This window comes from Microtus oregoni, unplaced genomic scaffold (genome assembly GCF_018167655.1).
Source record: "Microtus oregoni isolate MIOR12 unplaced genomic scaffold, Mior012 000001F_ref0000356, whole genome shotgun sequence".
In the NCBI taxonomy this organism is placed as follows: Eukaryota; Metazoa; Chordata; class Mammalia; order Rodentia; family Cricetidae; genus Microtus; species Microtus oregoni.
The window spans coordinates 13,037,641-13,062,170 of record NW_024543060.1 but is presented as its reverse complement, the minus strand read 5'-3'; positions in this window follow the sequence as shown (position 1 = coordinate 13,062,170).

Genomic DNA, 24,530 nt, shown 5'->3' with positions numbered 1-24,530 from the left:
CTTCCAGGATGTCAGCACACGCAACTTACATACCCACATAGGGGTGGCACTTTGCCCTCTCCAGCACCCTGCTGAGATGTGAACTCCTGGTATTTAAAATCATAAACGGCATGAATGAAACTAATGCAATCCAAACAGCTCATGAGTATATATAGATTATTCAGGAAGGAGTACTCAAAGGTTATATTCGAGGTCCTTCTTAACTGAGAAAGAAAACAGAATTGAGCTCGAAAAGATGTCATCTCGCAATTATTTCTGAAAGGCTCAACATGGCCAAAGAAGAGGATGAACTCAGTAGGTACTCTGAGTCCCTTCATAAAGGTGAAGACACCTCCTTGTCTAACTGCAGTCTTTGATTATCTACCACCTAGTTAGTCTTGTACTTTTGGGGTTAGATATACTAATACCAGATAAGCCTTAAAAAAGAAAAGAAAAAGACACTGAAAAATAAAACTTTTCAAATCTCTAAATAGCAGATTCTGGTTCTTTAAAATCTCAGGAAAGAATGTCTCAACACGAATTTAAGCGCACTGCCAAAGTTTCCAGATACATGAGGCAGGCACTCCTCCTCCCATGGTGGAGAGGGAACCTGCTCTCATCCTGTTGAGCCATCTCACAGGTGCTGGGGCAAAACACTTAACATCACCTGCCTTCCACATCCTGGGGAGAGCGAACTCCCAAAGCGCTACTCCCAGCGCAAAGCAATCTTGCAGCGCTCCTTATTTCTGACTTACATATGAAATTACTTCCGCTGGGAGGTATTTAAAATGACCAAGACAGTTCTTTGTTTTTAGGAGAAATCAGTCAAAATTGGGCCTCTGTAGCAATCATCATAGCTGAGTTAATATGACTGAGTTTTTCAAGTTGGTTTCATGACGGGCAGTAGCAAGTACAATATTAAAATCCGGATAACGAGACCAGTTCACTTATCTAACAATTGTCTGCTCCCAGCACACGATTAATTTAATTTTTATTCAAAGTTCCCATTAATTACAGCATGGTAGACAAGATCATAAAATAAACATCCTATTTCCTATTTTTTCCATGCTAGTCAGAATTTTAAGGTTAGTATATAGCATGGCTTTAAAATGAACTTTACCCTTTGTTGTGGTGACATTTTAAATTGAATAGCTTAGAGCAGAAACACAGATAAAAGCACTTTTTTAAAGGGGGGGAAGGTATATATCCTTGGAACCTCATTGGGCAGTAAAAAATGACAACAACTATAAAAACCACATTTAGCATGTTTTACATTGTGTTGGGTGGGGACAGATGATATGCAGTGAAAAATTTTTTACTCAATTTTAAGTTTTCACTTAACTACAAGAAGTTCATTATCAACACAAGTTGAACCACCTGATCTCCAAACCCAAGAAACAGTAACAGGATCAAAAACACCACAAGAAGTCAGCTTTATATATGAATCAATCCCACAGAAATCTGTCCTAACAGGATGAATATGGAATGCTCAGATCTATCTCATTGGTAATCTGGAAATTCTCACATAAATTCCTTTATAGAACCTAAGCAAAAGGTGTTGAGTCTGTGGGTGACTCGGAGCTGCTTGGTTGAAAGGTGCAAGATATCAAAGGAGTATTTGACCCTGGGCTCCCAACCTCACTTAGCTTCCCAGAGGCCTTTCATCATCTCTGAACACCTGGTGTCTTTTAGAGATGTTCAGCTGAAGGCGGGGTCACAAGAGAGGAAAGAAGGGCTCTTAGAACGTAGATAACCAGTGGTTTTCTGAAGAATTTTCAAAGCTCAGCTTTCGGAGAACAAAACCCAGGCAAACATGATGCTTTTAATACAACTGCCAGTGGAATTCAGGCAATGCGTTTCCAAGGTCATGCATTTCCCCCCTGAGTGAGCTCAGGTGCCCAGTTTGCCCTGCCTAACAGGAATACTCACAGCTGGTACCAGAGCCCGGGGACTGTTAAAAGGCTATTCTGATTCTCAAAATGTGTTCTCTTCTCTTATACATAATGGCAACTAAAACTGCTGGATCTCTTAGCAAAGCGTGATGAATTGTGGCCAGGAAGCAACATATCTTGAAAAAAGAGATGAGGATTTATCATTCTCTCCCTCTCTCCTAACTAGAACAATTAATTGGTAACATAACAAAGTCTCAGCAGTGAATGAAAAATCCCCTAAAGCAGATGCCATCCATGTCTTCAACTTCGATTGCAAGGGGTGTTCAAAGGATTCCTATGCTCTTGTTGTCTGTTGTATTGCCTTAAAAACTAGAAACTAGAGGTTCAACTTGCGATCATAAAGATAAACGAAAGGAATAAGAGGAATAATTCTCTTGACTACAAATTAAATCAAGAGTCACTCTGCAAGGGAGGAGCTTTGAAGCTGTAGCTTCAATCCAACAAGCACACAGCCAGGCAGCTTGAACAGCCTAGGGCTGCTCTAGAATTTGTAACAGAAAGCAAACTATTGCCCTCAGGGTTGGAGAGACTAGGAGAGGTGCCAACTTACTTTGTGGAGATGGCCACAGGAACGCCACTGCACTGTGTAGCTCTCAGGGCTTTGTAAAGCTTAGCTTCGTCAAGCAGCCCTGGAAACATCCAAGAAACGAGGCAGTCTTCTCGCAGAGCAAAAGGAGAGGAGCCATTTTGAAATGCTCCAGAGAAGACAACGCTCCTTAATAAGGATGAGTCTCAGGAGAAACTACTTAACCAGAATCCATCTGATGAGCACGGGACACAGGGCAAACTTTTTCCAGCTGGCCTTCTAAGTGGGAGAAGGGCAATGCCAAACCCAGCCCCTCAAACCTTCCTGCTCCCCCTAAAGGGGGATAAACCCATAAAACGCATGTAACAATCACAACTTAGAGGCACAGACTCTAAAGAGAGCTGATCGCAGGTGTGTGGGACAAATCCCTAGTTACTGCATCTCACAACCACATAACTGCCTGCCCACAACAATTCTTTTCTCCGGTAAATCAAAGCTGGCTATGACAACAACTACACAAAGTATCGCTCTATTTTGCTTTCTTTTGCTGTCATAAAACCTGACAAAGAGCCAACCTGAGGAGAAAAGGGTTTCTTTGACTTACACTTCCATGTCGTAGTCCATCAGGGAGGGAAGTCACAGCAGGCGCTCAAACAGGAGCCTGGAGGCAGGAACTGAAGCAGAAGCCATGAAGAAACACCACTACTGGTTTCCTTCCCATGACTCCCTCAGCATGCGTTGATATATATATATATATATCTCCTAGGACCCCCCTGCCCAGGAGTAGCACTGCCCACAGTGGACTGGGCCCTCCCACATCAATCACTGATCAAGAAAATGCACTACAGGCTTGCCCACAGGCCAATCTAATGGGGGGGGGGGGGAAGCAAAGAAAAAAAAAACATACTCATTATAAAATGAATGAAGAATACATTTGGTGGATTTAACCTCTTGGACATGACTAATGAGACGCTCTGAGCTTCATGAGCTCCAAAATGAAAAAGAAAAGAGGAAAGGCTAAAAAGGGAAAAAGGAAACCTGAACCATAATTCCCAGGATTGAACAACCACTACGCAGGTCTATGTAATAATAAAAACACTAGAGAAAGAAGCAGACACGGTATTTTAGTCATGACAGAGAAATTCCCCCGAATATCAGACACTGAATTCTAGACTCAGGGATCTCAGGAAACATCAAGCAGTATAAATACAGCCAGATCCCAACAACAAATAGGCAACCACAATAAAATCCTCAATAGCCTTGGTTGTATTATTTTCAAACTATGGGAAGACAAAATAAAGAAATACTTTCCAAAAGAAAGTTGAGTTCAAGGCAAACCTGAGCTACCACCCAGCTAGACACTGAGCTGTGAGGCCAGCCTACGCTAAGTGAAATCCTTCCTGTCTCTACACCTTCTCTTCTCAAATCCCATTTCACCTTCTACAGAATGGAACAAAGTTGAGAGCTGCATCTAAATTCTTTTGAACATCCTGTAACCACAGAATCAGTATAGCAGCGAAAGATATGGACTAGTGGCTAACAACACTTGCTGCTCTTTCAGAGAATTCAGTTCCCAGCACAGGCATGGTGGCTCATAACCACCTATAACTGCAGTTCTAGAGGATCTGGTGCCCTCTTCTGGCTGCCTTCAGGTAAATCAGATTTGTTCGGCAAGATCCTTCATCTTCCAAGCCCTCTTTAATGCTTATTCCAGACGAGACCATTTTCTTTAATGCTCTTATAACATATTTGGGACAGGGAAAAGAGGTTTGTTTTCAATTATGTTTACTTACAATTAATTCATTTTAATCCTAAAAGTAAACCTCGGGAGAATATGCAGTTCATGTTAGACCTCCCCTAATTTCCTGTGACTCTGATCTGCTCCCTCTATTAACACCCAGAAGAGACCAATGCTGCATATTTGAAGTCTGCACCACCGCAACATTTTTCTTCCTCTTTTACTAATGTGTATCTCTGCTTTTGAGAGTCAGGCATGCTAGAGATTACCTCTCCATTCATTTTATAATGTGTAGATATTGTGTATATTCCATTCACATGTCCTACTGAAATCCTATGGTTTCCTATAACTCAAACATTTTGCCTTATTCCTAAACAGAAGCCAAATCTCACCTGAGATCTCACCAACGTGTAAAACAAGTAACATCATTTTAAAAAAAAAAAAAAAAACCCTTAGGTTTTTGATGTCTTATAACTCTCATCAAAGAACAATAAAATACTCATTTCTAATTCAAGAAAACTTACAAGGTAACCTAGCAGAAAAGCCCATTGTTCATCTCCTCCTCATCAAACACTCGAAACAGCAAATAAGAGGGTGCATTCTGAGGTGGAAAGCATTAGAATTCAGCAGGCAAGAGAGGCAATCCTGTTAGACAAGCAGTACAGTTGAGTGGAAGGAGCACACAAGCCACCTTCAGGCCAGCACTGGGCTGGGGGGCTCCCCCATGAGAGGGAAAATGATGAACAAGAGTTCCAATAGGCCACAACACTGAGGACCCGAGCAATTATGGTGAAAGGACAGAGCCACAGTCATCACAGATTTGGAGGCCTGGAAAGAGAGATGCCAGAGTCTAAACCGTTGTAGCCTTACTCCAGAGAAGTTTACAGCACCCTATTATACATTTTATAAATAATTATGATACAATGATAGTGATGTGTCCTGTGAAAAGGGATGTCACATGGTACCAACTGCATGTCAAAATACCTTCAAGGGAAGACTGGAGCCAAGAAGAGTCAGGGCCACACCTTGACCAGATCTGCTTATTCCGATTCACCTCTGGCCCTCTATTAAGACCTAAACCTTATATAAGGACTCCCAAAATGAACTTGACCCACAAATCCTCTTCGTTTCTCTTCTGAATGTGGAAACATTGAATAAATCTCTTTTTTCTTCTTTTCACAATAATTTCTTTCTCCAATTGGCTAACTGAGGGTGATTAATTGCCCAGCCTGCCCAAGCTCTACCCCAGTTGTTTGTTCGTTTGTTTGTTTCAGGTTTATTTTTGTTTTGTGTTTTTCCCTTTGACATTTGTTCTGTAGTATTCTGAGAAGGGAGACTTGGAGTGCAGTTATCCTAATAGATGGTATAACATACCTTAAGTTGGCAACTTGTCATGTGATGTCTGAGTTCACTAAGACGGTGACTCTGGAAGCAGGGTTATAGTTCCCAATCCCCAGTTTCAGATCCATGCATGTTTATCTCAACATGTTCTCCATGTCCCCATGGATGGAGATGGTCTGCCTGACCCCAAACCTATTATAAGGATAGAGAGCAAAGTACTCTAAGAGTAAAAGTCCTCTGGCTTTGAAAACAGCTATTTATGTCTATTGTTTATGTCATTACATAAGAGCACCTACTACCTACTTGGATAGTGACACGTCAAAACTTCTGTAGTAAGGACTTTGCAATCATAAATTCCTTATGTTCATGTTTATCACGCAAACTTTTTCTTTCCCCTTTAATTATAAAGGATCGCTTTGCTGAATATATTAATCTGGGTTGGCAGTTATTATCTCTCAAAACTTGAAATGCATTGTTTCATGATTTTCTGCCTTCTCGTCTCTGCTGAGATATCTACGTTGTCTTTTAATCAGACTGAATTATGTGACTTAGTGTTTTCTCTCTTATGGGTTACAATATACTTTTATAATTCTGTTTATTCAATGTTTCAACCCTACTATGATGTGAGGAGGTAATTTTTTGGTCTCACCTGGCATTCTAAATCTCTTTTGTTTCTTCGTGGCCATCCTCCTATGGAAGATACTCAAACAGTCTTATACAGATGAGAGAGAAATATATCCACAGGGACACAAGAAAGAATAAACTGTGCTAGAACAACAGATAAACACATGACAATAAGGAAAGTAGTGTTAGAGAAAAACAAAAGGACAAGAATGAACATAAACAGCAAAGCCACAAAATACTACAAATCAACACAGAAATTAATGAAATAAAAATATAAAAGAAAATACAAAAATATGCGAGTTAGTTCTTCAAAAAGGTATATAAGATTGATAAACTTTTTCAGCTAAACTGACCAAAAGAAAGACATGATGCAAATTAATAAAATTAGAGGTAAGGAAAAATATGATAACAAATGAAAATTCAAAGCATTATCACGGTATATATTGAGAATCTACATTGTAATAAATAAGGAAATCTTTAAAAATGGATAAATTTCTAGACAAATATGATATGTCTACAGGTATTTATTGGTTTTTTTTCTTGTTTTCTTAGGAGGGAGGGTGTGGGTATAGCATACGGGATGTATGTGGGTGCATTTACCCAGACATGAGTGTGTGGAGGTCAGAGGTCAATGTCAAGTGTCTTCCTCTATCAGTCTTAACATTACTGTTTTAAGATAATGATGTGGGATTTCCCTCTGTATGCTGTAATTGCCATTAATGAATAAATAAATTGCTTTGGACCTATAGCAGGGCAGAATTTAGCTAGACGGGGAAAACTAAACTAAATGCTGGGAGAAAGAAAGGTGGAGTGAGAGAGAAGCCATGTAGCCCCGCTAGAGAAAGATGCTGGGACTTTAGCCACTAATCCACAGCCATGTGGCCATACACACATTACTAGAAATGGGTTAAATTAAGATGTAAAAGTTAGCCAATAAGAAGCTAGAGCTACTGAGCCAAGCAGTGTTTTAAATAATATAGTTTCTGTGTGATTATTTCGGGGCTGAACTAACTAGAGGCCTCATAGCAACAAGATAAGATCTCTAACCAAACCTGTAGCTTACCATTTTAATTAGACTGGCCAATCAGCAAGTCTCTTGGATCAGCTTGACTCTAAGAAGACCCCCACCCAACCCCATGTTGGGTTACAGATACATACTGCTAGGCCCAGCTTTTACATAGGTGCTAAGGATTTGAACTTAGTACTTCTTCTTCTAAGTCATCTACTCAGCTCCCACATAAATGCGTGTACATAAATGACTTAAATAGGTCTGTAATGAAGTTGAAACAGTAATACAGTGTCTCCAAACTATTACAAACCGAGGTCCAAATGAAATCATTATTTAAATCTATCAAACTTTTAAGAAACCAACACAAAAATAGAAAGGGAAGGAATACTGCTAACTCATTTGATGAAGCCAGTATTAATTGTTGCGTCACTAAAACCAGACAAGGACACAAGAAACAGAAATCACGGGCTAATTTTGTTGTTGCATATGGGTTAAAAAGTTCTCAATAAAATACTTGCAAACTAAATTCAAGAACACATCTAAAAGATTCTTCTCCATATCAAGTTAGCCTCATTCCAGAGATACAAGAACAACCCAACAAGCACAAATCAATAACACAATCAATTATATAAACTAAAAGGACAGAGAGTATGTGACTGCTTCAATAGATGCAGAAAAGAATTATTTACAAAATCTATCACCCTTTCATTATGAAATCCTTTAGGGAAAAAAAACCTACTAATCAAAGGAACATAGCTCAACATCAGCTATTAGTGACAAACCTATAGCTCGCATTATATTAAATGGAGGAAAACTCAAAGCCTTTTCACCTAAATCGGTAAGGAAAAAAAAAACTGCTCTTCTTCTTCTCTTATTAAATGCAATACTTGAAATATTAGCTAGGATGGTAAGAAAAAAAAAACAAGGGAGACTCAGTGAGGGCTGGAGAGATGGCTCAGTGGTTAAGAGCATTGCCTGCTCTTCCAAAGGTCCTGAGTTCAATTCCCAGCAACCACATGGTGGCTCACAACCATCTGTAATGAGATCTGGTGCCCTCTTCTGGCCTGCAGGCACACACACAGACAGGATATTGTATACATAATAAATAAATAAATATTTACCAAAAAAAAAAAAAGCCGGGTGGTGGTGGCGCATGCCTTTAATCCCAGCACTCGGGAGGCAGAGGCAGGCGGATCTCTGTGAGTTCCAGACCAGCCTGGTCTACAGAGCTAGTTCCAGGATAGGCTCCAAAGCTACAGAGAAACCCTGTCTCAAAAAAACAAAAAAAAGGGGGGGGGGAATTAAAGAAAAAAGGAAGGCAAAGTATCTTTATTTGTAGATCATATTAGATAATTTTACAATATTACTGGAGACAAACTAACCCGAAAATTTCTTACATTCCAGCAACAAGTACAATGAGAAAGAAATTAGAAAAGCAATACAGTTCACAACTGTCTTGAAAGACCCTACAGACCCCATCCTCAAAACCCGCAGCTAGCATGCTCCTGGGGGAACGTCCTGTTTGCTTTAAAAAATTCTCCGGATCAGCAGCCAGCCTGCTCTCGTAAGAACATCCCACGTGCTTGAGAGAGCAGGATGTCTATGAGATAGGAAGACTGCAGGGCAGGATGTCAATAAGATAGGACATCAACAAAGCAGGTTGACTGCAAAACAGGATATCTATGAGATAGGAACAGTCATGCCCCCCACCTCATTCCAATAACCACGCTTTTGCTTCTGTAAACTTGCTTTTTGCTCTTCCCTATAAAAAGCCCGCTCTCCAGTTGGTAGGTACGCAAGTCCTTCGAAAGACTTTGCTGCCCACAGGTACCTGTGTTTACTCAATAAACCTCTTGCTAATTGCATCCTGTGGTCTGGACTCGGAGTGTCCTGGTTCTGGGGACTTCATTGGAGGAAAAGGTCCTCTCTGAGGGTCTTTCAGTCTCACAAAAAAAAAAAAAACTTTTGGAGTAGACTTAACCAGAGCTGCAAAAGATCTCTACAGTAAAAACTTTAACACATCAAAGAAAGAAATTAAAGAAGGAACTAGAAGATGCTTATGGGTTATAATAAACAATATTGTGAGAATGGCTATCTACCACAACAGTCTGAGAGTCAATGCAATCCCTATCAAAATTCAAAAGTCACTGTTGATAAAATAATATTTAAATTCACAGAGAAGCACAAAAGATGGTAGATAGTTCAATCTCCAACAAAAAAAAATGTTGGAGGTGTCATATCCCTAATGTAAAGACACACTGTAAGCCCACAGTGACTAGACAGCATGGAATGACACAAAAGAAAGAATGAAAGGCAGACAGACAGACAGACAGATCAACAGAATAGAAGGGGAACCCCAGATGCATACTCCTATAGCTTCAACCACATGGTTTTTTTTTTAACAAATATGTCAAAAAATATACTTAGGGAAAAGACATCCTCTTCAACAAATGGTGTTAGGAAAATGGACATCCACATGTAGAAGAACGAGGCTAGATCCCTATCTCTGACCCTGTACAAAAATCAACTGAGATCATACATAAACCTAAAACTCTGGAAGTATTAGAGGAAAACAAGGCAAATTACTTCAAGATGCAGGCATAGGCCTAGGCAGGAGTTCTGTGGAATGGCCTGGGAAATAATAGGAAGAATTAGCAAATGAGTCTGCATAAAGTTCAGAAGGATCTGCCCAGCAAAAGAACCAACCAGCATAAGCAAACTTTCCCACAGAATGGGAGAAAACTCCCACTAACTATCCTTCTAAAAGAAGATTAACATCAAGAATATATAAAGATTTCAAAAGACTAAATATCAAAAATATCAAACAACATAATAAATTACTTAATGAAATGGACAGTTCTCTATAATGAAGTACAGATGGCCAATAAACACATGGACAAATGCTTAATATTCTTAGTCATCAGAGAAATAGAACTTAAAACTACCCTAGTCTGAACGGCTGTTGTTAAGAAAGCAAACTAATGCTAGAAATGGCATAGGAGGAAAGAAATCCCTATACACTGTTGATGTATACTTACCAATGTATAAGAAACTAAACCCTAATACTGTGTTTCATCCAATTAGTATGAAAGCTCCTCAAGAAATAAATCCACATTATAGCTCGACTATACCACTTCTGGGAATATACTAGGTTGTCTCTTGATTAGCATGCCATAGAAATACCTGCATATCCAAATTTACTGTCTCATTATTCCAATAGCTAAGTTATATAATCAACTCAATTATCTTAACAGATGAATTACGAAACAAATGCATGATAATATACACAAGGAGTTTTGTTCAATTATGAAGAAGGATAAAATTGTGCAATCTTCTAGAAAATGGATGCAACTTGTTAAGCAAAGTAAGTCAGATTCAGGAATTCTTCATGTTTCCTCTTATCTGTGGATTCTAGAAATAAACACACACACACACACACACACACATATATATATATATCACACACACACACACATATATGTGTGTGTGTGTGTGTGTGTGTGTGTAACTCTGTGTTGAATCATAAAAAACACTTACTTACATATATACACTCTGTGTGTGTGATTCTGTATATAATTCTATGCTGAATCATAAACACTTAATATACTCTGTGTGTGTAATTCTGTATGTAATTCCATGTTGAATCATAAACACATATATACACTCGTGTGTGTGTGTGTGTGTGTGTGTGTGTGTGTGTGTGTGTGTTGTATATAATCTAAAGCGAAAAGAAAATGGAAGGAAGGTGACTAGTGGGAGGGAAAAAGAGGAAAAAGGTCCTAGGGAGAAGGGATAGGAGTGAGGTAAATATGGCCAACACACACATTTAAAATAAATTTTCTTTGTGAAACCCAAAACTATGTATAGTAAATATATGCTAATAAAATACTTGAAATGAATAAAGGCATTTGCCTGACTTTCAGAAGAGCTCATTTTAATACATTGATTTTTTAATTTTCCAGGAAATACATGCGCTCAAGTAGAGAGCCAGCCAAGCTTTACCTCCAGATACTGCTTCTGTCTCCAGTTTGGAAATGGAAACACACCCTGCATAAATGATCTTTCTCTCATCTGTAATTCAGAAGCCCTATCCCTGGAGAGGTGTTCTAAATTCATGCTCAGCATTCCAAAGACACATACGAGATTAGTGAGAAGCAGAATGATCTGGAAGGCAGCTGAGTGTCCCCCAGGATCAGGGCTATTCCATTTGCAGCCATATCACACGCCCACACATTTGCTCTTCAACGGTGGAGCAGAATCAATGGGAATCATGAAAATTGGCCATTTCCCTCAACTCTTCCACTGTGATCTGCCCCAGCGTTGCAGATTCTGCTACTAGATCTGACCTCAGACGGAGGCCTGAGCACTCCGTGTAGAATTCATCCCATAAACTCAAATGCTATAGGACCAACTTTCATATCACTTAGCTGAGTAAAGATGAACAAAAGTTGTGAGCTTTTGTTGTAGTGACGTGATGCAAGAGACTACAACAGGGGTTCTTTCTACGTTACCCCCTTTCCTTGAGGCATGGTCCTGTGTCTCTGCACAGCCCAGAACATGGATAGTAAGAGTTCAGGGGGAAAAAAATCCTCTCTCAAATAATACTAGCCATTGTTGTAGCTCCTAGGATGTAGTAATAAGGGCGGCGGGGCTGCGTCCCCAGCACCCTGGCTGCCCACATGGCTAGCTTATGCTCCGAAATAACAACACACAAACTGTATTCATTTAAACACTGCTTGGCCCTTTAGCTCTAGCCCTTACAGGCTAATTCTCACATCCCGATCAACCCATCTCTAATAATCTGTGAGCACTGGTCTTACTGGGAAAGGTTCAGCATGTCTAACCTGGCAGCTTGCTTCATCGCGTGCGTCTGCCAGGGAGAGCGGAGCATGGCATCTCTCTGAGGCGTCTGCTCCTGAGAGGAGAGCTGTAGAGTCTGAGCTCACTTCCTCTTCCTCCCAGCATTCTGTTCTGTTTACTCCTCCCACCTATCTTCTAACCAATGAGGGCCAAGCAGTTTCTTTTTATTTAACCAATGACCTTCCTCCATCACTAGGAGACTAGCCATCTTCCTACAGGACTTCAACCTTACTCAAAATGCCGCCTCTCTTCTCCATGTGGACAGAAACGTCCTCTTTTCTATACTGGTTTGGGAACCTGAAAAGATGACCTCTCCCTGAGGACTATCTCATTTCTCCCTCTTTCCAGCTCTTCAGTAGACTTGTATGTCTGCTGAAATACCAGAACGGAGGATTATGAGTGTGTGCCCTCAATCTGCGCCAGGAAGGGACTTAGTCCCTGAAGCCACTCCTCTCTCTGCAGAATTGCTCTGGACTCTTCTGTGCTCCAGCTGCAGGATCTTTGATATGGTCTAGATATTGGCCAACTTAAGCAAAATATAAATAAAAAATGAGGAACTGAAGATATCGATCACTTGGTAGAGCATTTGCTTAGTAGGCATGAAGCCTGGGTTTTGATCCCTAGTACTGCATCACCTGGGTATGGTGGTGCATGCCTGTAATCCCAGCACTCAGAAGGTAGAGGGAAGAAAATCAGAAGATGAAGGTCATCCTTGACAACATAAGAAGCTCAAGGCCAGCCAGGGCTAAAAGACTCTTTTCCAAAAAATAAATACAGTAAAATGCTAACATGACTCACAAATTCTGCAGGCTTTGGCACATAACCGGAGTCTTACCAAGTGCTTAGTATATGCCAGACTGCTTTTAGGATTTCTTCTTCTAGAAGGAACTTTTGAAAAGTCAAACTATTTAGAATTTTTAGCTATGATGCGTTTGACATAACAGTGTTCAGAATAAGATTGAATTGCCATTGGAAACAAGTTGCCCTAAAACAAGCCTGTTTCAGAGTGATTTCATTCTGATAGAACGTCCAGCATAGGAGGTACTTCAGATGTGCTACGCTGAGCACAGGAGAGGCCACTGCAGATGTGCTACACTGAGCACAGGAGGGGCCACTGCAGATGTGCTACATGAAGCACAGGAGGGGTCACTGCAGATGTGCTACACCAAGCACAGGAGGGGTCACTGCAGATGTGCTACACCAAGCACAGGAGGGGCCACTGCAGATGTGCTACACCAAGCACAGGAGGAGTCACTGCAGATGTGCTATGCTGAGCACAGGAGGGGCCACTGCAGATGTGCTACACCAAGCACAGGAGGGGTCACTGCAGATGTGCTACACCAAGCACAGGAGGGGCCACTGCAGATGTGCTACACCAAGCACAGGAGGGGTCACTGCAGATGTGCTATGCTGAGCACAGGAGGGGGCACTGCAGATGCACTATGCTGAGCACAGGAGAGGCCACAGCAGATGCGCTATGCTGAGTATCTGGAGTTTCCAGGCTACAGTACCCTGACACTACTTTCTTGCTACTAAGTACCAGGGGTTACTGGGATGCAGAAATGCAGAAGGTTGATAGCACAGAGAGGCAGAAGTCCAGTGGTGCCTGCAGGATACTGGCTTGCTGCATTAGTCAGCATCAACTTCTCAACCACTCAACCTTAAAGAGCTTTGATGAGCAGCTATGCAGAATGACCTCACACACGTAACTGTGTGGGTTCAGTGAGAGGGAAGAAATGTATTCTTCAGAAAGTCCCTTGTGGAATCCAAGAAGATATTATTGTAGCCTGGAAATGCGTAGACAATGGACTTAAGTGTTCTCCTCCCTACATGTTAATGCTATTGAATAATTTTATTGATAATCAGGCTGACAGGTTAAGCCACAGCTGTTTCATTGTGAGAAACAACAGGAGAAGATTCTTTGATTCAATTTGCACTTGAAGAGTAGCGACACCCTGTTATTGTGCTTCTCAATAGGGACTTCGGAAAGTTCAGTGAAAGCTCAAAAGCTAAACGTCTGTTTCACTTGATTTAGCAGGAGCAGCAGACAAGGGTTATGGCTCCAACTGTAGAATATGGCATTTTGTCATCAAGCATCTACTGAAAGTGACCAGTCACATCCCAACAGCCTCACAATACTATGAGGGAAAAGGAATGAGTGGTGGGGAGAACTGGGCTTTTACAAGAGTGTAGACATGTGCGGAAGCCAGAAGTCAACGCTGTGTCTTCTGCATTTGCTATACACCTTACTTTTTAAGACAAGGTATCAATGAACCTGGAGCTCACCAGGTGGCCAGACAGGCTGGCCTGTAAGCTCAAGGGATCCTCCTAACTCCGATAGTCCAGATCTGAAGTTACAGTCTAATCCCTCTGTATCTAGCGTTTTATATGGGCACTGGGTTTCTGAACTATTATTTCCAGGCTTATGCAGCAACTACTTTATCCACTGAACTATATATACAACTTCAGAGGCCATTTTATAGTCATATTGTACCTGCAGAATTCTAGAAAATGAGAGATGCTAGGAGCTACCACTTAATGACAGAATATTGCCTAATACATAACCTTGTCCTGAGTTTAATTCCAAACAATACAAAAATCGAAACAAAGGTACAAGCAAAGCCCTTCCACGCATTGCATGGCTTCCTAACCTGCAGAGATTTTGAAGAGGCCCCTCTCTTGAGTCCCATTTTGCAGGCATTGTGAAATCTTAGAGATAGATGTGTCTGCACCATTGAGGAGTTGAGGGGTAACTGCCCTCTGTCTATAGGATTCACACTGGTATCCAGGACATTCTGCAGCCCACACAGAGATGAACTAGGAACTTCCCTGGCTTATCATCACTCCAATTTTCCAATTCAGAGGAGGTTTGTTTACCTTCTCCAAAGCTCTATGAATTTACGTGCTGGCTGCCAGATGGTGTCTCCTTCTATAGGAGACATACAAGTGCCCCATTAAAGTCTCAGCTCTGTCTGCCTTCCCAGTACAAACCAAGAGGAAAACGGGCCACTATTCTGGAAGGAGTCACTTTCTTTGACTATGATCAAAAGAAGCAGAGTTGCTATTCCACACAGGACAGGTATATAACATCCAGGTGATCCACTGTGCTGTTTCCTAGTCCTCTTCTTCCAGTGTTGACAGTAAACAGACAAACTGAGGAACTATGGCCAGAAAATGCCAGGCTATACAGGGTTTCTGACTTCTAATGGATAAAGATCTGTATTGCCCAACCAGGGAATTCAGATAGACCAGTGTAAGCCCTTGTCAAGAATGGGAAGCAAGCCAGATGTAAGTGTTTCCTTGCATAAGGGCATCTTGGCAGTTGGAAGCCACGGAATACCATGAAGTCACAGCATGCAACAAACCTCACACAAGAGATTTAGCAGGGAGAAAAACAGCATGGCAGCCATCTCTGAGTGAGAGAGAGATAGCAAAGAGACATACAGAGGGGACAGTTCTATAGGGTTTTGGGAGCATGTGCAGTGAACTTGGTTGGAATGTATGGTACAATAAGAAACACTGTTTGGCCATTGACACTGAGTGGAGGTGGAGGAGTGACAGGGATTTCTCAGAGCTTGGGGTCAAGTCAGGGTTGGGTTGTTCATTCCTTGGCCCTGGTCTTGGGGCCAAGTCAGAGGTCAGAGACAGGGTGTTTTTCCCCCTGGTCCTTTGACCTTGCAGTATAAATATGTGCTCCCCAAATCTAGCTGAGAAATGGGAGGTATATTCATCTCACTAGCTCCTTTCTCATTCCTCCCAGGCAAAGAGAAACTCTGGAATCAGAAAGAAGCTGTTCCCACATGGGCTGAACTTGTTTGTGAAGCAAGCAGAGGCTGTTGTATGACAATACTTTCCATATAGAGATGCTCAGCCCATGTCTACTCATCCCAGACGGAGCCTGAAGGGACTCTTTCCACCTCGGAAATGTGGCTCTGGCAGGCTTTGCCCTTCTCCCCATTCCCTCTACCTTGCTAAAAGTCATTAGATTCCATTCCTAAACCTGACCACCCAGGTCTATTCCCTTATTTGGCCACTTCCTCCTCCTGAGGCTGACTAACAAGGTCCAGTAGTCAAAGTATTAAAAGTCCAGCAATCAGAAGCCGCCTTTGACTCACCTAATTAATATGCCCAATTAAAATGAAACATCTCCTCCTAACACAGGGTTTCCCATTTTACGGTTACAAGTTATCAGTTTCCTATGGGCCATGTTATGTCGTCTCTCAATCTAGAGACAGCCCTTTGTCCCACCTGAGAAAATATCCCTGTCCCCTCTCCCTTGTTTCCTTCCCCTTCTCCCTCATCCTCTGCCTCCTGTCTTCATCTCTTATTCCCTACCTTTCACACCTCTGGGACAAATAAATCTCCTTTGTGCTGAGAACTCAGACTTGGGAGTCCTAAGCCAAGACCAATCACTTCAGAGCTCATGACAGACCAATGTATGAATATCACCAAAGTCCTCCTTGGTAAACTGACTATTACTGAGGTCACTTACAGGATTATGGTTACTTATAGGAGCAGAAATTTCTCAAAGACAGCTGCATCACCAAATCCCACCCCAGCATGGGTGACAGCTCAAAAATTTGGGAACCTGAAGCACACTGCATAGCCTACAGACAGCTCAATAGGTTGGAAAACATCCCTTCCACATGTCCTAGTGTAAACCTTTTCCAGGCATCTTGGCTTGTTTTTGCTTTTTAAGGCAGTGCTCTGGTCTCAGGGTCTTCTGTGCACCTTTTCTCCTTTGAGAGTCTTCTTTGTAGCTCAGCTTTCCTGAATCTTCTTGGCAGCCCAGCTTCTATTGCTTACACTGGCAGGCAGTGGCCAAGTGAGTCTGGTTGGTTTCAGGGACTTCCTGTATCAAGGCTTCAGGGAAGACCATGGAAGAATTGGTAGAAGACTGGAAGAGCCAGAATACCAAGAATATTTGCCGAGAACAGGTCTCTCCTTAAAATGGCTGTGTGATCAAGGCCAGAAAATGGTGCTATCCACAGACATGTTAACATGGTGTGGGAAATGTTTGTGGTGTCCCTCTACCAGGTAAAGAACTACAGGAAACTACTAAAAGCTGAAAGAGGGATAATTATCCTCTCCAAGTCTGATACAGAGTGATCAGCCTCGAAACCATACATACAACAAAGACAGACACAGAAGACTACATATATACACATATACATAAGCAAACATGAAATAATAATAATAAAAGAAGAGACTATCTGCTGAAGTGTAGATGAACATCGGAAAAATTCAAGAGAAGGTAACTGGGAAGGTTGGAGAGAGAAAGCAGGGAGAAGGAGATGCCATTATTCGATGAAAATTATCAATGAGATTTTCATGCCTCTTATACAGACTACTAATTGAGTCAACTTCAAAATAAGAAGTATTTTTAAGTTTTCTAAGCTATGAATCCAAAATCTCTTATCATAACCATAAGACATTTTAAAATCAAAGCAGACCTCAAAGGCACAGGAAGTCATCGTGTTGTACAGCCCTATTCTTGCTTTAAGGAATAGAATTACTATATCATTGATCTATTCAGGCTGCTTTTTAAAAATGTCATAAACTTGTTAACTTATAAACAATATGGGTTTATTTTCCAGTTCTGCAGGCTGGCAGTTTTCTTACCAAGGTACCATCAAATTGAGCACAGTAAGGACCACTTCCTGACCAGACAGTACTTTCTCACTTTATCACGTAGGGTGCCTTTCAGAAGACACCAATCCCCTTTTGAAAGGGCCACATCCCTAAGACCTAGAAGCCTCCAGATACCAGCACACTGGCAGCTGGATTTTAATACACAATTATTCAGAGCACAGCAGTCACCAGGGCATTCCCAATCTGAAGGAAGAATCGATAATTCTCTTCACAATGCTGCCCAGCCTGAGACACCTCCACGACTACTGATGTCCACATGGCTTATGAAAGCCAGGAAATGATGGGTCTTGTTCTCTTTGGTTATCATCTTAGTCCAGTTTCTTAGTTTCATGACAAGTATTCTTCCTCTTAGGAAATGCAAACATTCTAGTCATTTCAACTACTTTAATTTCACTAATAACCAGAAATCCAGATCCTGAAAGAAATGTTTAAAATAAGAAGCTGTCATTTTTTTCCCAGAGAAAAGTATATGCAAATTCAAATTCACAGACACACAGATTGTGTAGGTGATCATATGCTGTACACTGGATAGAACGTTACATTTGTTTGCTTCTTGTACAGTTTCACTTGTCAATCAACTGGAGCCTTTGTGTAATGAGTATGCATATGTGATTAGAAAATAATGAGGCAGATTCCATAAAACATATGCACACGAGAAGGAACATATGTACACACACACACACACACACACATATATATATATATGCACACACATTAGCTCACATCCAAATTTTACATTTGTTTATTACCAAAAATGGCACAAGAAATGTAGTCTAAATTATTCTCCACTCCCAGCTCCTGTCACTCGTTATATCTAGCAATGGGAAAATATACCATCAATTGCTGAGATGTAAGAAAATCGTAGTCCTCTTAGTGCCACATTGTTACACCTTTGAGATCTCTTGCATTTCTAGAAGTAATTAGAAAAGAAAAAATTAGTGCTGGAATGTCACAGAATTGGTTTGGTAAACACTGGAGAAATACCCAACTGGTAACAATAGAGATTCGGCAAAAGTGCCAATCAGTAACTAATTAATTGGTCCCGAGAAAAGTCTTAGGAGTTCATAAGACTCCTATGTCATAATTTCTATATGCTGCAAGAGTTACTTTGCCTGGAAAAACAATCCACCTACAACAAAGGAGTATGTCAGACCAGAGCTCAAAAGCCCAGTTCTACAAATAGCCAGCTCAAGAAACAGCCTCAGTAGTAAAGGAGTGGCCAGAAATGCCTTGCATACTCAACTTTAAATTCTAGAGATGCGCTGGGCAAGAGCAGTGAAGCACTCCTGTGATCCCAGCACCTGGGAGAAGGTAAAGGGAGATGGTCCCACATCTGACGTCAGCGCCAGCTACATAGTAGTCTGAGGTCAATCAGGATTATCTTTATAAATGAATGAATGAATAAATAATAAAAATTAAAATTAAAAATTAAATAAATTTTAAAAATTAAAAAAAGAAAACAAGCCAGGCAGTGGTGGTGCATACCTTTAATCCCAGCACTTGGGAGGCAGAGGCAGGTGGATCTCTGTGAGTTTGAGGCTAGCCTGGTCTACAAGAGCTAGTTCCAGAACAGCTAGAGTTAGACAGAGAAACTCTGTCTTGAAAAAATAAATAAATAAATAAATAAATAAATAAATAAATAAATGCCCAGAACAATGATGGAAGAGGTAGATAAGTTGGTTAGGACACAACTGGGAGAGGACACAGCCACGTAAGGAGAACACTGGTTAGAACACTGTAGGAGCCAGCTCCTACAAGGTCAGCTAGGGTTCCTGGATAGGGGATCCTCGAGGCCAAAGGAAAGTCAGAAGAAACAGAAGACAGGATAGAATCGGGAGGTCTGTCTGGACATGCCGAAGCAGCCAAACAGCCCAGAGTTTGTTTCAGAACTTGCTTATATACAAAAGTAGAACAAAGCACAGCACAGATGGTCAGTCGGTATCTAACCACAAAACCATTCCTGTCCTTGAGTGAGCAGCCTCCTCTCCAACACATGCTTGCTGCTCGGGAGCAGTCTTACTTCCTATCTTGATGTTCCTGAGGTTTGTCAGCAGTATACTGTCTACTACATAGAGTGTTCTTTTCTCACAGGCTAAATCAGAAGTCTCTCATAGCCCTCAAGATTATAGGAAAAAGTAAAGCAGACAAGCTTGAACTCAAATGACTTCTTTAAGCCAGAAATGACTCCAGATGGAAACCGAGTCTCAAGTGGGCTCTCACAGAACACATGAATAGATGTGGCCCCCTGGCCAACCTGCCACATTCTGCCTACCAGGGTAAGGCAACTGCTATGATCTGAACATGTCCTCCCATCAGTATGTGTCAGAAACTTAAACTCTCGTCCAATCCTGTTGAGAGATGGCATCTAATGAGAGATGTCTATGTCCCCGAGTCTCCACTCTCATGATTGGATTAATGTCAACTATAAAGGGGCTTGAGGTTGGCATAGACAGACCTCTTATTCTTTGATGCTCTGTGGTCCCTCCACCTTCCACTGGGAGATGACATGGATATAAGACCCTTGCCAGAACCAGGCTCCTGGGCTGCAGACTTCTTAACTTTGAACTGCACAGCCAGTTACAAAGAAAAGGATGTGAACTGCAATACTGCTCACAGGAGAGTAGACCAGCTAGATGGGTAGCAGAGAGGAGTTACAATCCTAAATGGAGTCAAGAACATGACCCTGGCCTTAGATAAAGAAAGGTCATCAGGAAGGTGGGTGCAGTTCCCAAAGCCACCTAGGGATTAGCATGCTAAAAGAAAATGGAAAACCGCAAGCGAGGTTTTTCTGGAATTTGCAATTACTTTCATTAAATAGAGCCCATTTCTCTTGCTGGCCCTGACTTAATGTGAGTCTGATTCATTCATTTAGACTCTGGGGGGAGAAAAACTTAGATTTGAATAAAGTCATTAAAAGAGGGCTATGCGGAAAAGGTTCAGCATTTGATGACTCTAAAAATTAAGCAGACATGATAACAATTGAAGTTAAACCGTTTCCTCAGATTTCTTAGTTCATAATGGATATTCTGTTGTTCCCATGAGCTGACACTATAAAGCATATTGCTTATATAACCTTAACTCTAAACACTTCAAGTGCTTCTCTTGAAGAGAGGCTTTATTTTCCTCACCCAAAAAAAGAAAAAAAAGTCCTTAAACAAACACTCTTCGCTCTGTCAGTCATCCCTAAAGGAGAGCTTCTCCATGTCCTGGTCTGACCTATGTGTGTCGAGTTAAGGACAGCACACTTGGTCTCTGCCCTCTCATCATGGCTTCATTGCAACTCTCCCAGTGTTAGCATAGCGGGGCCTAGAGTTACTGACAGTTGCACATCTCTCAATGAAGAGCTAGTTTCAACTCTTGCTGGCGCCGTTGTTTTTACACTCCCTCCCTTGCATGCTCTAGAGCAGAACAATGGCTCAGACGTGTGGGCTTCAGAGGGATGAGAAGGAACTCAGCAGGGATGCTGCACTGTGGCTATTCTAGATTATAAACCCTCTATACAGAAGACCAGGGAAGAGGCTAGGAGAGTTTCAGATTTGGATGGAGTGCCTATCTTCTGTTCCACGAGTCCGGCAAAGGCTAAAATTGTAAGCACAGGAAAGAAGAGAAAGATGTCTTGTCATGCAGAGCTTAGGTGACATTTGAAGTGTCCTTGAGAGAATCAAACCAAGACACTTCTTCAAATATTTAAGTAAATTCTTAATGACAAGAGTTAACAAATCATAAAGGCTCCTGAATTCTGTCAGAGAACATGAATGAGAATGATGGGTTGGCCATGGTGATATGGGGAGAGGAGACAGTAGGTGTGGTTTCTGTGGAACCTGCATAGCACTACCTTTCAGTGTTAGAAAACTGCTATGGTTTGTGTAAGCTCCCCAGACAAGTGTGTCAGAAAGCTAAACGCTAGTCCGATAGTATTGAGAGATGTGGTCTAATGGGAAATGTCTACGTCATCATGTCTCCACTCTCATGAATGGATGAACGCCAATTATAAAACGGGGTTAAGGCCGCAAAGGTGGCCTTCTTGTTCTTTGCCCCTCCACCTTCCACTAGGAAGAGCTGCAGCTCTAACGCTGTTGCCACATGGAGGGTCTTTGATTGTGGACTTCTTTTTTTTTTTTGTTTAATTTATTTATTTATTAAAGATTTCTGTCTCTTCCCCGCCACCGCCTCCCATTTCCCTCCCCTTCCCCCAATCAAGTCCCCCTCCCTCGTCAGCACAAAGAGCAATCAGGATTCCCTGCCCTGTGAGAAGTCCAAGGACCACCCACCTCCATCCAGGTCTAGTAAGGTGAGCATCCAAATTGTCTAGGCTTCCACAAAGCCAGTACGTACAATAGGATCAAAAACCCATTGCCACTGATCTTGAGTTCTCAGTAATCCTCATTGTCCACTATGTTCAGCGAGTCCGGTTTTATCACAGGCCTTGTGGACTTCTTAACAGTCAAAACTATAAGAACTAAATTACTTCTCTGTTAATCCCGCAGCTTCAGCTATTGTGTTATAGCAGTACAAAGCAGATAAGAATTACTTTGGGATTTTGCACCACTTTGTTGTTGTTGTTGTTTTCAGGAAAGCTGAATATGTTTGTGTAAGTGGAGAAGTACGTAAATATGTATGTGCATGTATTCATACACATGTGATGTAATGTAAATAATCTTGGTCAGTTGCCATGTGTTGTTTGTGCTTGTTGAGAACCGACTCTAAGGACCAGTACTAGCTGGTCTCAGACTGAAGCATGTTTATGTTCAGGTCTATGTCAAGTGTCCTCCCAAACTCCCTGTGCTGGCTTAGTCTGGCCCTCTGGCTCTGTAACATGGAAGAAAACAACAGCTGGGATGTGTGAATAAGTGGACCACCTGCATGAACATTCCAAGCATCCTTTGGCAATCAAGCGAGCTTTCTATCTGCCTCCCAAGGATGCTTTTGGTCAATTTTATCACAACAATAGAAATCCTAAGACACAGAGCTATGGTCCTATTTCCGCAGTTGCTGAACCCTCAAAACACATTCCTTCTGCCCAAAAGTCAGCACCATCTGTACCTTAGTGACTGAAAAGGTTTTGACTACAGCTTTGTGACCTGGAACATTTATCTTGATTTTGTCCAGATTATAGCTCATTTTCACCAACAGATTTAAGGTACCAAAGTTTCACTAACAATCTAGGATGCAGGTTCCTCAACAGAAATGTAGGAGGAATCTGTAAAGAAACATCAATACCCAGATGGAGAAGTCTGAAAGAAACTCCTTGTTGCTCCAGATTTATGTGTTCAGGCTTAATACGTTTTGTTTTGTTTTGTTGTTGTTGTTTTCTGAAGTGGAAATGCTTAAAGTTCTGGAGTTTTATAAAAATAGAAGAAAAGTAAAGTCTAACTGCGGGTCATTCTCACCTCAGGAAACAGCTGGCATCAAAGTTGATGGTCAGTAAGTCATATTCTACTTTTTTTTTTTAATTCTAAAGCACATGTACCTAACCCAAAGCCCAGGAAGATGGTAAATCTCTATCAAGTGCTAAATCCTAAGCTAAAATTCAAAAATAAGCAAGGTTTCATGATTTTTTTTGTAATAATTCCTATTCTAACACTTGTCATAAATCAGAATAAAAGTGATTCTGCATCACTGTGAGGGATCTGGTAAAGCAGAAAAAAATAATAACAAAGAAACAAAAAACATTGCTAAGAATCCCTAGAAAGAAAGGCATTTCCAACAGAGATCACCACTGTTTATCTCATAATACAATAAGATCTGTGGTGAGATTATAGATTATTCTCTATAAAGAAAATGTCTATATTTATTTGTGTGTGTTGACAATGTATCTAAGTAACATTTCATTACCATTTGAACTAAGCATACAAAAGGGAGTGGGGGTGCTGAGGTTGGTTCATAAACTTGAGTGTCATTTCTTTTGGCACTTCCTAAAAGTTAAAAATGACTCACCTAAAATACAAATTTTCAAAAAAAAAGTAATAATACTTACAAGTAACTGGTATTATAGTTTGACATAATACCTTATTTCCTTGCTTCTAAAAAGGCATGAGCTGTTACTATATAACAGTATGTTCCTTGTGAGTGCTTCTACAAGATGCACCCAAGGAGGAGGAGGCTTCTAGAGGTCAGCAGTAGCACAGCACACATAACCCTGCTCATTTTTCTGTGGCCACATCAAAATGCAAAGGCGAATAGGAAGTATTGATAGTTATGTCTCCAAGAAGACAGAAAACATTGTTTGGTGTGGGGAACGAATGGCAGATTCTGCCACCACTGAACAAATATGGAGAGGCTTTAGTAGTAACAAAGTTGCTTTGTTTCACTTCCATCTTTCCCCCCTCTATTGAAAACAGTATGTCCTGATTACAGTTTCCCTTTCCTCTCCCTAGCCCAGCTCCACCCTACCTACCCTCCCATCTGGATTCACTCCCTTGCTGTCTCTCATTGGAAAAGAACAGGCTTCTGAGAGCTCAGGGATCCCTGTGGAAGAGGTGGTGGAGTGGAAGAGCCAGAAGGGATGGAGGACAGCAGGAGAGTAAGTTCCTCTAAATCAACCGAGCGTAGTTCATCTGAGCTCACAGACTGAAGCAGCAAGCACGGGGCCTACATGGGTCTGCACCAGGTCCCATGCATAATATATATATGTATATTATTGCATTCAGTTTAGTGTTTTGGGGGACTCCTGAGTGTGTGAATGAGTAGGTCTCTGATTCTTGGGCTTTTCCATGCCCTCTTACTGCTGTGAACTTAGAAGCGCCTTACTCATTTCTTTCTGGGATTCCAAATCTGCCTTGCTTTCTTTGGCATGTATTTCTTTAGTGATCTGTTCCACATTTTCAGTGCACATTCAAGCTGCCGTGA